Raw genomic sequence first — 11268 nt, 5'->3', positions numbered from 1 at the left:
AAACTGGACAGCTATATGTAGAAGAATGAAACTCGACCATTCTCTTACACTGTACCAAAAGATAAACTCTAAATGGATAAAACACCTCAACGTGAGACAGGAATCCATCAGAACCCTAGAGGAGAACATAGGCAGTAATCTCTTCGATATCAGCCACAGCAACTTCTTTCAAGATATATCTCCAAAGGCAAAGGAAACAAAGCGAATATGAACTTTTGGGACTTCATCATGATCAAAAGCCTCTGCACAGCAAAAGAAACAGTCAAGAAAACAAAGAGGCAACCCACAGAATGGGAGAAGATATTTGCAAATAAAAGTACAGACAAAAGGTTGATATCCAGGATCTATAAAGAACTCCTCAAACTCAACACACACAAAACAGATAACCATATAAAAAAATCAGCAGAAGATATAAACAGACACTTCTCCAATGAAGACATACAAATGGCTATCAGACACATGAAAAAATGTTCATCATCACTAGCCATCAGATGCAAATTAAAACTACATTGAGATACCACCTGTCTGTTTCTTTGTACAAATTGTATTTAGAACAGAGGAGCAGAACTCCAATGGGAATGCCTCAGAAATGCACAACCAGGAAAAAGATTGTGTTGCCCCACATGGCGCCTCCCGTCAGATATGTCGTGCATTGGGACAGAACTGTTGAGAAGCCACATTGTTCCTTGTAGGTGCTGACGATAAGGGAACACCGTGCTCTACACACATGCATCAGTCCTCCCATTAACTGGAGTGGAAGCCAGATATTTGATTCCCTTCTCTGTTTTTGTCTCCCAATGTTTTCAATTCTGTTAAGCCCCTTTACTGGTCACCCTTATAGGTGGAAATGGGTAGTTTGAGAGGAGGAGTGTCCATGAGCATTGGAAAGTACAGGTTTTGTCCTTAGAGGAGCATGTGATATAAGGGTTTCCTGTCCTTCCCCATTTTGTTAAATTCCTCCCAGGATCCACTAGGGAAGGCAACTATCTGTGCTGGAACTTCAGAGTGTCTGTGCCTTTTTCGGTCTATGTGCTTTTTCTCATCTGCTAGACATCGTCCTGGGACATGGTTCAGCTCAGGTAAAAATTTCCTCATAAGTCCTTCCCTGACCACATGGCCTCCTCAGGTAAGATGATCACTTACTTCTTCGTGGCTCCCAATGTTCCCTGTGTGCATTTCCCTCAGAACATGTATACCACCATAGTACTTGTTCACAAGCAGGTAGAAGCAGAGATGCCTACAATTTTCTTGGTCCTCGAAGACAATAGCTATCTTCGTTACCTCTGCACTGTGTGTCGCTGGTGCAGAATTCATTCAGCCCATATTGAATAGTGTTTTTCCTGCAGATTCTCTGTTGCTTATGAACTCTACTCTTTACATGTACCTGCTCTTGTGCGTGGGGACAGAACTGCATCCATATTCTTCCCAGACCAGTTCTAGGCAGCATGTAAGGTAGTTAATCTATTGGACATTCTTTCCAATAGTTCATTCATTAAACATTATGAAGAGGCCATTGTATTCTCAGTGATGATGACAAAAGACAAAAACAAAAACAAAACAAACCCATGATTTCTAGACACCGACCATTCTGAAGACCCAAAAAATGCATACAAAATGCAGATCCTTTATTCTTTATGCTAGTTTTCTAGTGTGCAGTTCCAGAACTGTTTGTGTAATTAACTAATGAATATTTATTTAGTTCTAACTGCTCAAAGTATAGACATGCCTAGTCTCTGTGAATACAGCAATGAGCAGAAATAGAAGAACTTGCCTTCATGGGGCTTACCTTTGAGGAGGGAAGACAGATCATAAACCAGCAACATCCCTCTCTTTCTCCACATGGTAAAGGGTTCTCTGACTGCCTCTGGTCTGGAGAGTAGTTAGGAGTGGGATAAGGACATCGGAGCTTGGAATCTGGAAGGTGAGGAGATTCTTGCTGGTGTCCAAGTGAAAACTGATAGGAGCTCTGTCCAGGGTGGCATCATCAAAGGGGTGAGAATTGGTTGGATTCTGAGTGTGTCTTGTAACCAGCAAGACTCGCTGCCTAATTGGCCATGGAGTGAAAGAAAGTGGCGGTTAAGTAGAGCACTCAGCTATCAGCCCCAGAGTTCACGGTCTCCATCTTTCATCCCGTGAGAAGGGAAGCTCCACACCAGTCCTCGTATCTCATGGATTCCTGGAAGTTTTGTTCACTTTGCCTCATCATCTCCAGCTTTGCTCTTTCTCCTTCTGTGCATGTTTTGGTCCCTTCTGCCTGTCTGTCCTCTTGAACATTCTCATCCCCACCCTGCACCTGGTATTAACAGTTCTCTGTTGCATCACTATCTTTCATACATTTCCATCTGGTTTAATTTTTGTAATATAATTTGCCCACTTTTTATTTTTGCTTCATTCAGGTAGGAGAATAAATGCAGCCCTTATGTTGAGATTTCTGAAAATAGTGTCCTTGAGAAGTATGGATGGGGAGGATACTCCTACCCCATTTTCTCCATTCCAAACACACCCAAGATGAGGTGGCCATGTGTGACAGTCCAGAGGGTTTACATTACTTCAGAGAAAATAGGTTAGAATTGAGACACAGGTATCCACTGCCTCCTGCTTTCAGAGTCCATCTGCGTCTGAGTGGCCATATATGACTCCTTATCATGGTCTGCCTAGAACTGGGTTCTCTCTCTTAGGACCATGTCAGATTACCTTCATTTATGGTGCAGCCTCCCTTTCATTCTGAAGCTCAAAATCTGCACTTTTATCTACCGGAGATGTCAGGGTCTTGTCCTTTCAGACCATATCCTAGATGGAGCTTGTCCTGGCACACTCAGAGGTCATTCTGAAATTTCCCTGAGCAATGAACATGTCCTCTGATAGGAACTGATAGGAACTGACTTATCCTGAGAAATATGTTTGTCACTCTATCCTTATCCATTTTGCAAAGCTCCTAGCTCATGCACATATGTAGATTGTTAGAATTTCTTTAATTTCTGGGAAGGACCCTCTGTTTTCAGTGTTGTTTTGATTTGAACATGGTTTCCCATTGCTAATGGTGTTGTGCTCATTGACATTCTTGTAAGATAACTGTGCACTCTTATTGGTTGGTTCTTTTCTCTTTATTTGATGGCTTGTTGCAACCTTGACTGCTGTTTTGTTCTCTCTAGAGGTTCTCCACAGTTTTTCCCTGCAAAATGGAGCTGTGTTTGATAGACAGGTCTCCACTGGAGCTGCTCCAGTGTTTAATGGAGATGAGACCTGGACACCTCATTGCAACACAAGACAATATGTGACTGATAAAGTGAGATAGGAAAAGTAGTGTGGGGCTGTAGAGATTCCTATTGGAGGTGAGATTTAAGTTCTTAAAGATGTTTCTTTCTTTCTTAAGTAAAAACTGCCAAAACACAATGTGTTTTAAAATAATTAATATAATACAGACCTTAAAGAAAGAATCACTGGTTTAAAATGATTTGCACCTTTCCAAAAAATGAACATAGCACATAGCAGGATTTTATTTTTTTTAAGAAGTTGTTTAGGGTTTGAATTGTTTCCAGCATCTAATATTACAATAAAGTTGCTTCTCCCCTAGATATGTAACTGAGGAGCTCAGAAAATGTATTATTTATATGCTTTCCACAACAACCATGAACCTGAAGAAGATGCAGAGGAACAATTTTGCATCACGGATTTGATGAAGCCCTCCTCATGGTCCATTATTAGTAGTTTTTCTCTGTTCTCCTCAGCTTCCTTCCTTTCCATCAACTTATCATCTATATGAATTACTCTCTCCTCTTCCTCATTTACCATAGCCGTTAGAGTATCTAATCTAGATGGCCTCTCAGTTAGACCTTTTTTTTTTTTTTTGATGTTTGAGAGTTAATTTTACTTTTATTTATTTTTTTAATTAAATTTATTTCTTATCAGCATAACAGTATTCATTATTTTTTCACCACAACCAGTGCTCCATGCAATCCATGCCCTCTATAATAACCACCAACTGGTACCCCAATCTCCCACCCCCCTGCCACTTCAAACCCCTCAGATTGTTTTTCAGAGTCCATAGTCTCTCATTATTCACCTCCCCTTCCAAATTCCCCCAACTCCCTTCTCCTCTCCATCTCCCCATGTCCTCCATGCTATTTGTTATGCTCCACAAATAAGTGAAACCATATGATAATTAACTCTCTTGCTGGACTTATTTCACTCAGCATAATCTCTTCCAGTCCCGTCCATGTTGCTACAAAAGTGGGGTATTCATCCTTTCTGATGGAGGCATAATACACCATAGTGTATATGGACCACATCTTCTTTATCCATTCGTCCGTTGAAGGGCATCTTGGTTCTTTCCATAGTTTGGCGACCGTGGCCATTGCTGTTATAAACATTGGGGTACAGATAGCCCTTCTTTTCACTACATCTGTATCTTTGGGGTAAATACCCAGGAGTTCAATGGCAGGCACATAGGGAATTTCCAATTTTAATTTATTGAGGAATCTCCACACTGTTCTCCAAAGAGGCTGTACCAACTTGCATTCCCACCAACAGTGGAAGAGAGTTCCCCTTTCTCCACATCCCCTCCAACACATATTGTTTCCTGTCTTGTTAATTTTGGCCATTCTAACTGGTGTAAGGTGATATCTCAATGTGGTTTTAATTTGAATCTCCCTGAGAGCTAGTGAGGGTGAACATTGGTATTTTTAATGATTCAATTAACCCTGAAATTATTCAAAGAGAAAAAGAAAGAAATTGAAACTATGCAAATACAAGATCAAGGAGATTGAAATTGGTATTTTGAAGAGACAAATGTAATTTAAAATCATATATAGACTAGAAAAATAGATAAACCTCAAATAAATACAGAGTTCAAATAGAAGAAGTAGGTGACGCCAAATAATGAAAAGGAACATGAAGAAAATACTAAGATATTTACAGAGCAACATTGGAATAACAAAAGGCAAATTAGAAAATTTCTAGATTTATCAGTAGACCAAGACTGTTTCATGAAGAAATAGAAAATGAACAGAAAAAAACTAATAAGACAAAATTCATAATCTAAATCCTTATGCCTCAAAAATAAAAACAAAAACAAATCAAAAGTGAACGAGCAGACAAAGAAACAGTCCAGGATCAGATCATTTTACCTATGAATTACACCAAATATTTAAACAAGAATAAAGGCCAATATTTCTAAGTCTCTTCCCAAAAATATGACAGGAAAGTAATATGTCCAAATTTATTCTATAATGCCAGCATGACACCACCAACAAAGCCAGCAAGGAAGACCTGAAAACTCAGACCAATATCTCACATGAACACTTCTGTATAAATCCAGACATACTGAATGGAAAGTACATTGAAAGATCATACATGATGACCTAGTGTGAATCATCCTTCAGAAACAAAGATCACTCAACATACATAGATCAATAAGTGGGACATTCTGCATTAAGACAGGGAAATATTGGATCTACATAATGCTCTCTGCTGATGCCTAAAACTATGAGAAATTTCAACACATATTCATTATTAAAGTATCTCAACAATTGAGGAACAGATGGAAATTACCTCCACATGATCATGGTTGTAGATGAAAAACCCACACTTTACATCATATTAAACAGTGAAAACCTGAAGCCTTTCCTGTCACATCAGGAGACAGACAAGGTTTCTCATTCCTACCATGAGTATTCAACATGGTATCCTTAAGGAGAATAAGATGTACAATTCCAAATATCTCATCTGATCCCTGAGATACTGTGAACTAAAGTCATTTGATAACCTGCCAGTGGAAGGACATTCTGAGCCTCCTTTGTCCTCCTGACAGCAGGAAATCAGTCTCCTGTGGGAAAGCTCCTCTTCCCTGTACCGGGAGGAGAGAACCATGCCCAGCACCAGAATATGGAACTTAGATCCCAGAAGACTATGCAAACAAACCTTGTTGGTTCTTCACTAATTAACTAACCCAAATCTTTGCCTTAAATCTTTGCAAATCCAATCTTTTGTTATATAAGTTGCACAAGTGCTGCCTACTTTGGTCATTTTCTGAGTTCATATTTTAGGGATCTGAAGCATGTGCAAAATGCAATACATTTTCCCCTTACATCTGTCCTGCAGCTACTGAATATTTAGACCCAACAAAGAACCCGGAAGATAAGAAGGGAAATTCTTCTACATTGACAACTGGAAGACCTACCCAGAGAAGTTATCCAATAAAAAAAAAAAAAAATAAATATATTGAAATCAGTAACAGGAAGAAAAATTTATTGTTTTCATATGATATGTGTGTTTTTAAAAGATTTTATTTGTTTATTTGTCAGAGAGAGAGAACAAGGAGCTATCACAAGCAGGGAGAAAAGCAGGCAGAGGAAGAAGCAGGCTCCCCACTGAGCAAGGAGACTGATGTGGGACTCGATTCCAGCACCCTAGGATCATGACCTGAGCTGGAGGCAGAAGCTTAATGATGGTGCCACCCAGCGGTCCCCACATATGACATGTTCTTACACACACTCAAACACTATAAATGCCACACACATAGACAAAAATCTTTGAAGTAAACAATGATATCTGGGAAACTCCAGGATACAAAATCAACATACAAAATAAAGCTATGTCTCCACACAATAACAAGTATCTAAAAAAAAAGAAATTAATAAAATCATTCTATTTACACTACAGAGGAAATAAACATTTTGGGTTAACATTCAATAAGGAGTTCAGATATTGTACACTAAAAATGGTGTACATTGATGAAAGACTTTTAAAAGTGCAAACAGAAATGGAAAGGTAACTGTGTTCACAGATTAGAAAACTTGCTCTAGTCACAGTGCCATCCAAACAAAGTGATCTTCAAACGTAACGCAATCTTTGATTTCTTAACTAGTAAAGGAAGGAATCTAAGCCTGGAGCTGGCTATATAGTCAGAAGACATGCAAATAGGGCCCTCCTTTTGCTGATTAAAACATCCCAGCGAGAAACCTGCAGCTGGGAGAGGAGACATTCCCTGGGATTCCAAGGCATTCACATTCAGTGATTAGGACAACACAGACAACACATGATGGAGTTTGTGCTTTGCTGGGTTTTCATTTGTGTTCTTTTATTTTTTTCATTTTTTTATTATTTTTTAATTTTTTTATAAACATATAATGTATTTTTATCCCAGGGGTACAGGTTTGTGAATTGCAGGTTTACACCTTTCACAGCAGTCACCATAGCACATACCCTCCCCAATGTCCATAAACCAGCCACCACTCCCGACACCTCTCCCCCCAGCAACCATTAGTTTACTTTGTGAGGTTAAGAGTCTCTTATGGTTTGTCTCTCTCCCAATCCCATATTGTTTCATTTATTCTTTTCCTACCAACCAAAATCCCCACGTTGCCTCTCAACTTCCTCACATCAGGGAGATCATATATGATAATTGTCTTTCTCTGATTGGCTTATTTCACTAAGCATAATACCCTCCACAATGGAAGGTATTATGGAACCAGGATGTTGTGGTTCCATCCACAACATCGCAAATAGCAAGATTTCATTTCTTTTGATGGCTACATAGTATTCCATTGTGTATATGTACTACACCTTCTTTATCTATTCATCTGTTTAATTTTCTTTCATTTATTTGTTTTTTTTAATTTATTTTCAGCATAACAGTATTCATTATTTTTTCACCACACCCAGTGCTCCATGCAATCCGTGCCCTCTATAATAACCACCAACTGGTACCCTAACCTCCCACGACCCCCCGCAACTTCAAACCCCTCAGATTGTTTTTCAGAGTCCATAGTCTATCATGATTCACCTCCCCTTCCAATTTCCCCCAACTCCCTTCTTCTCTCCAACTACCCATGTCCTCCATGTTATTTGTTATGCTCCACAAATAAGTAAAACCATATGATAATTGACTCTCTCTGCTTGACTTATTTCACTCAGCATCATCTCTTCCAGTCCTGTCCATGTTGCTATAAAAGTTGGGTATTCATCCTTTCTGATGGATGCATAATACTCCATAGTGTATATGGACCACATCTTCCTTATCCATTTGTCCGCTGAAGGGCATCTTGGTTCTTTCTACATTTTGGCGACAGTGACCATTGCTGCTATACACATTGGGGTACAGATAGCCCTTCTTTTCATGAAATTTTTATCTTTGGGGTAAATAACCAGGAGTGCAATGACAGGATCATAGGGAAGCTCTATTGTTAATTTCTTTTATTTATCTATTTATTTATTTTTAAAATTTATTTTTTTTTAATTTTCAACATAACAGTATTCATTATTTTTTCACCACAACCAGTGCTCCATGCAATCCATGCCCTCTATAATACCCACCACCTGGTACCTCATCCTCCCACTCCCCACCCCTTCAAAACCCTCAGATTGTTTTTAAGAGTCCATAGTCTCTCATTATTCACCTCCCCTTCCAATTTCCCCAAACTCCCTTCTCCTCTCTAACACCCCTTGTCCTCCATGATATTTGTTATGTTCCACAAATAAGTGAAAACATATGATAATTGACTCTCTCTGCTTGACTTATTTCACTCAGCATAATCTCTTCCAGTCCCGTCCATGTTGCTACAAGAGTGGGGTATTCATCCTTTCTGATGAAGGCATAATACTCCATAGTGTATATGGACCACATCTTGCTTATCTATTCGTCTGTTGAAGGACATCTTGGTTCTTTCTACAGTTTTGCGACCATGGCCATTGCTGCTAAGATCATTGGGATACAGATGGGCCTTCTTTTCACTACATCTGTATCTTTGGGGTAAATAACCAGGAGTGCAATGGCAGGGTCATAGAGAAGCTCTACTTTTGATTTCTAGAGGAATCTCCACACTGTTATCCAAAGAGGCTGCACCAACTTGCATTCCCACCAACAGTGGAAGAGGGTTCCCCTTTCTCCACATCCCCTCCAACACATGTTGTTTCCTGTGTTGTTAATTTTGGCCCTTCTTACTGGTGTAAGGTGGTATCTCAATGTGGTTTTAATTTGAATCTCCCTGATGGCTAGTGATGATTATCATTTTTACATGTGTCTGATAGCCATTTGTATGTCTTCATTGGAGAAGTGTCTGTTTACATCTTCTGCCAATTTTTTGATATGATTGTCTGTTTGTGTGTGTTGAGTTTGAGGAGTTCATAATAGATCCTGGATATCAACCTTTTGTCTGTACTGTCATTTGCAAATATCTTCTCCCATCCCATGGGTTGCCTCTTTTTTTTTTTTTTCTTGACTATTTCCTTTGCTATGTAGAAGCTTTTGATTTTGATAAAGTTCCAAAAGTTCATCTTCACTTTTGTTTCTTTTGCCTTTAGAGACATATCTTGAAAGAAGTTCCTGTGGCTGATATCGAAGAGATTACTGCCTTTGTTCTCCTCTAAGATTCTGATGGATTCCTATCTCATGTTGATGTCTTTTATCTATTTTGAGTTTATCTTTGTGTATGGTGTAAGAGAATTGTCACGTTTCATTCTTCTACATATAGCTGAACTACATGGTCCTCTCAATTGATGCAGAAAAAGTATTTGAAAAAATCCAGCATCCATTCCTGATTAAAACGCTTCAAAGTATAGGGATAGAGGGAACATTCCTGAACTTCAACAAATCTATCTATGAATGACCCACAGCAAATATCATCCTCAATGGGAAAAAGCTTGCAGCCTTCCCATTGAATTCAGGAAAACTAAAAGGATGCCCACTCTCACCACTCTTGTTCAACATAGTATTAGAAGTCCTAGCAACAGCAATCAGACAACAAAGAGAAATAAAAGGTATCCAAATTGACAATGAAGAAGTCAAACTCTCTCTCTTCGCAGATGACATGATTCTTTATATGGAAAACCCCAAAGACTCCACCCTCAAACTGCTAGAACTCATACAACAATTCAGCAATGGGGCAGGATATGAAGTCAATGTATGGAAATCAGTGGCGTACTTAATCACTAACAATGAAAATACAGAAAGTGAAATTAGAGAATCGATTCCATTTACTATAGCAGCAAGAACCATAAGATACCTGGGAATAAACCTAACCAAAGAGCTAAAGGAACTGTACTCGAGGAACTACAGAACAATCATGAAAGAGATTGAAGAAGACACAAAAAGATGGAAGACCATTCCATGCTTTTGGATCAGAAGATAAACATTGTTAAAATGTCTATACTGCCTAAAGCAATTTATACTTTTGATGCCATTTTGATCAAAGTTCCACCAGTATTCTTCAAAGAGCTGCAACAAATAATCCAAAAATTTGTATGGAATCTGAAGAGACCCCGAATTGCTAAGGAAGTGTTGAAAAACAAAAATAAAACTGGGGGCATAACATTACCTTATTTCAAGCTCTATTACAAAGTTGTGATCACCAAGACAGCATGATACTGGCATAAAAACAGACAAATAGACCAGTGGCACAGAGTAGAGAGCCCAGATATGGACCTTAACTCTATGGTCAATTAACCTTCAACAAAAGAGGAAAAATATTCATTCATCTGTTGATGGACATCTAGGTTCTTTCCATAGTTTGGCTATTGTGGACATTGCTTCTATAAACATTTGAGTGCATGTGCCCCTTCGGATCACTACGTTTTTATCTTTAGGGTAAATACCCAGTAGTACAATTGCTGGGTCATAGGGTAGCTTTTATTTCAGCTTTTTGAGGAACCTCCATGCTGTTTTCCATAGTGGTTGCACCAGCTTGCATTCCCACCAACAGTGTAGGAGGTTTGCCCTTTCTTCGCATCCTCACCACCATGTGTCAGTTCCTGACTTGTTAATTTTTGCCATTCTGAATGATGTGAAGTGGTTTCTCATTGTAGTTTTGATTTGTATTTCCCTGATGCCGAGTGATGTGGAGCATTTTTTCATGTCTGTTGGCCATCTGGATGTCTTCTTTGCAGAAATGTCTGTTCATGTCTTTTGCCCATTTCGTGATTGGATTATTTGTTCTTTAGGTGTGAGTTCGCTGAGCCCTTTATAGATTTTGGATACTAGTCCTTTATTTGATATGTAGTTTGCAAATATTTTATCCCATTCTGTCAGTTGTCTTTGAGGAAGACACAAAGAAATGGAAAAGTGTTCCATGCTTATGGATTGGAAGAACAAATATTGTGGAAATGGCTATACTACCTAAAGCAATCTACACATTTAATGCAATCCCTATAAAAATCCCATCGATTTTTTTTTTCAAAGAAATGGGAAAAATAATCCTGAAACTTATATGGAATCAGAAAAGAGCTCGAATAGCCAAAAGAATATTGAAAAAGAAAGCCAAAGTTGGTGACATC

This window comes from Mustela lutreola, chromosome 7 (assembly GCF_030435805.1).
Source record: "Mustela lutreola isolate mMusLut2 chromosome 7, mMusLut2.pri, whole genome shotgun sequence".
NCBI lineage: Eukaryota > Metazoa > Chordata > Mammalia > Carnivora > Mustelidae > Mustela > Mustela lutreola.
Note: the sequence above shows the minus strand (reverse complement) of the source record.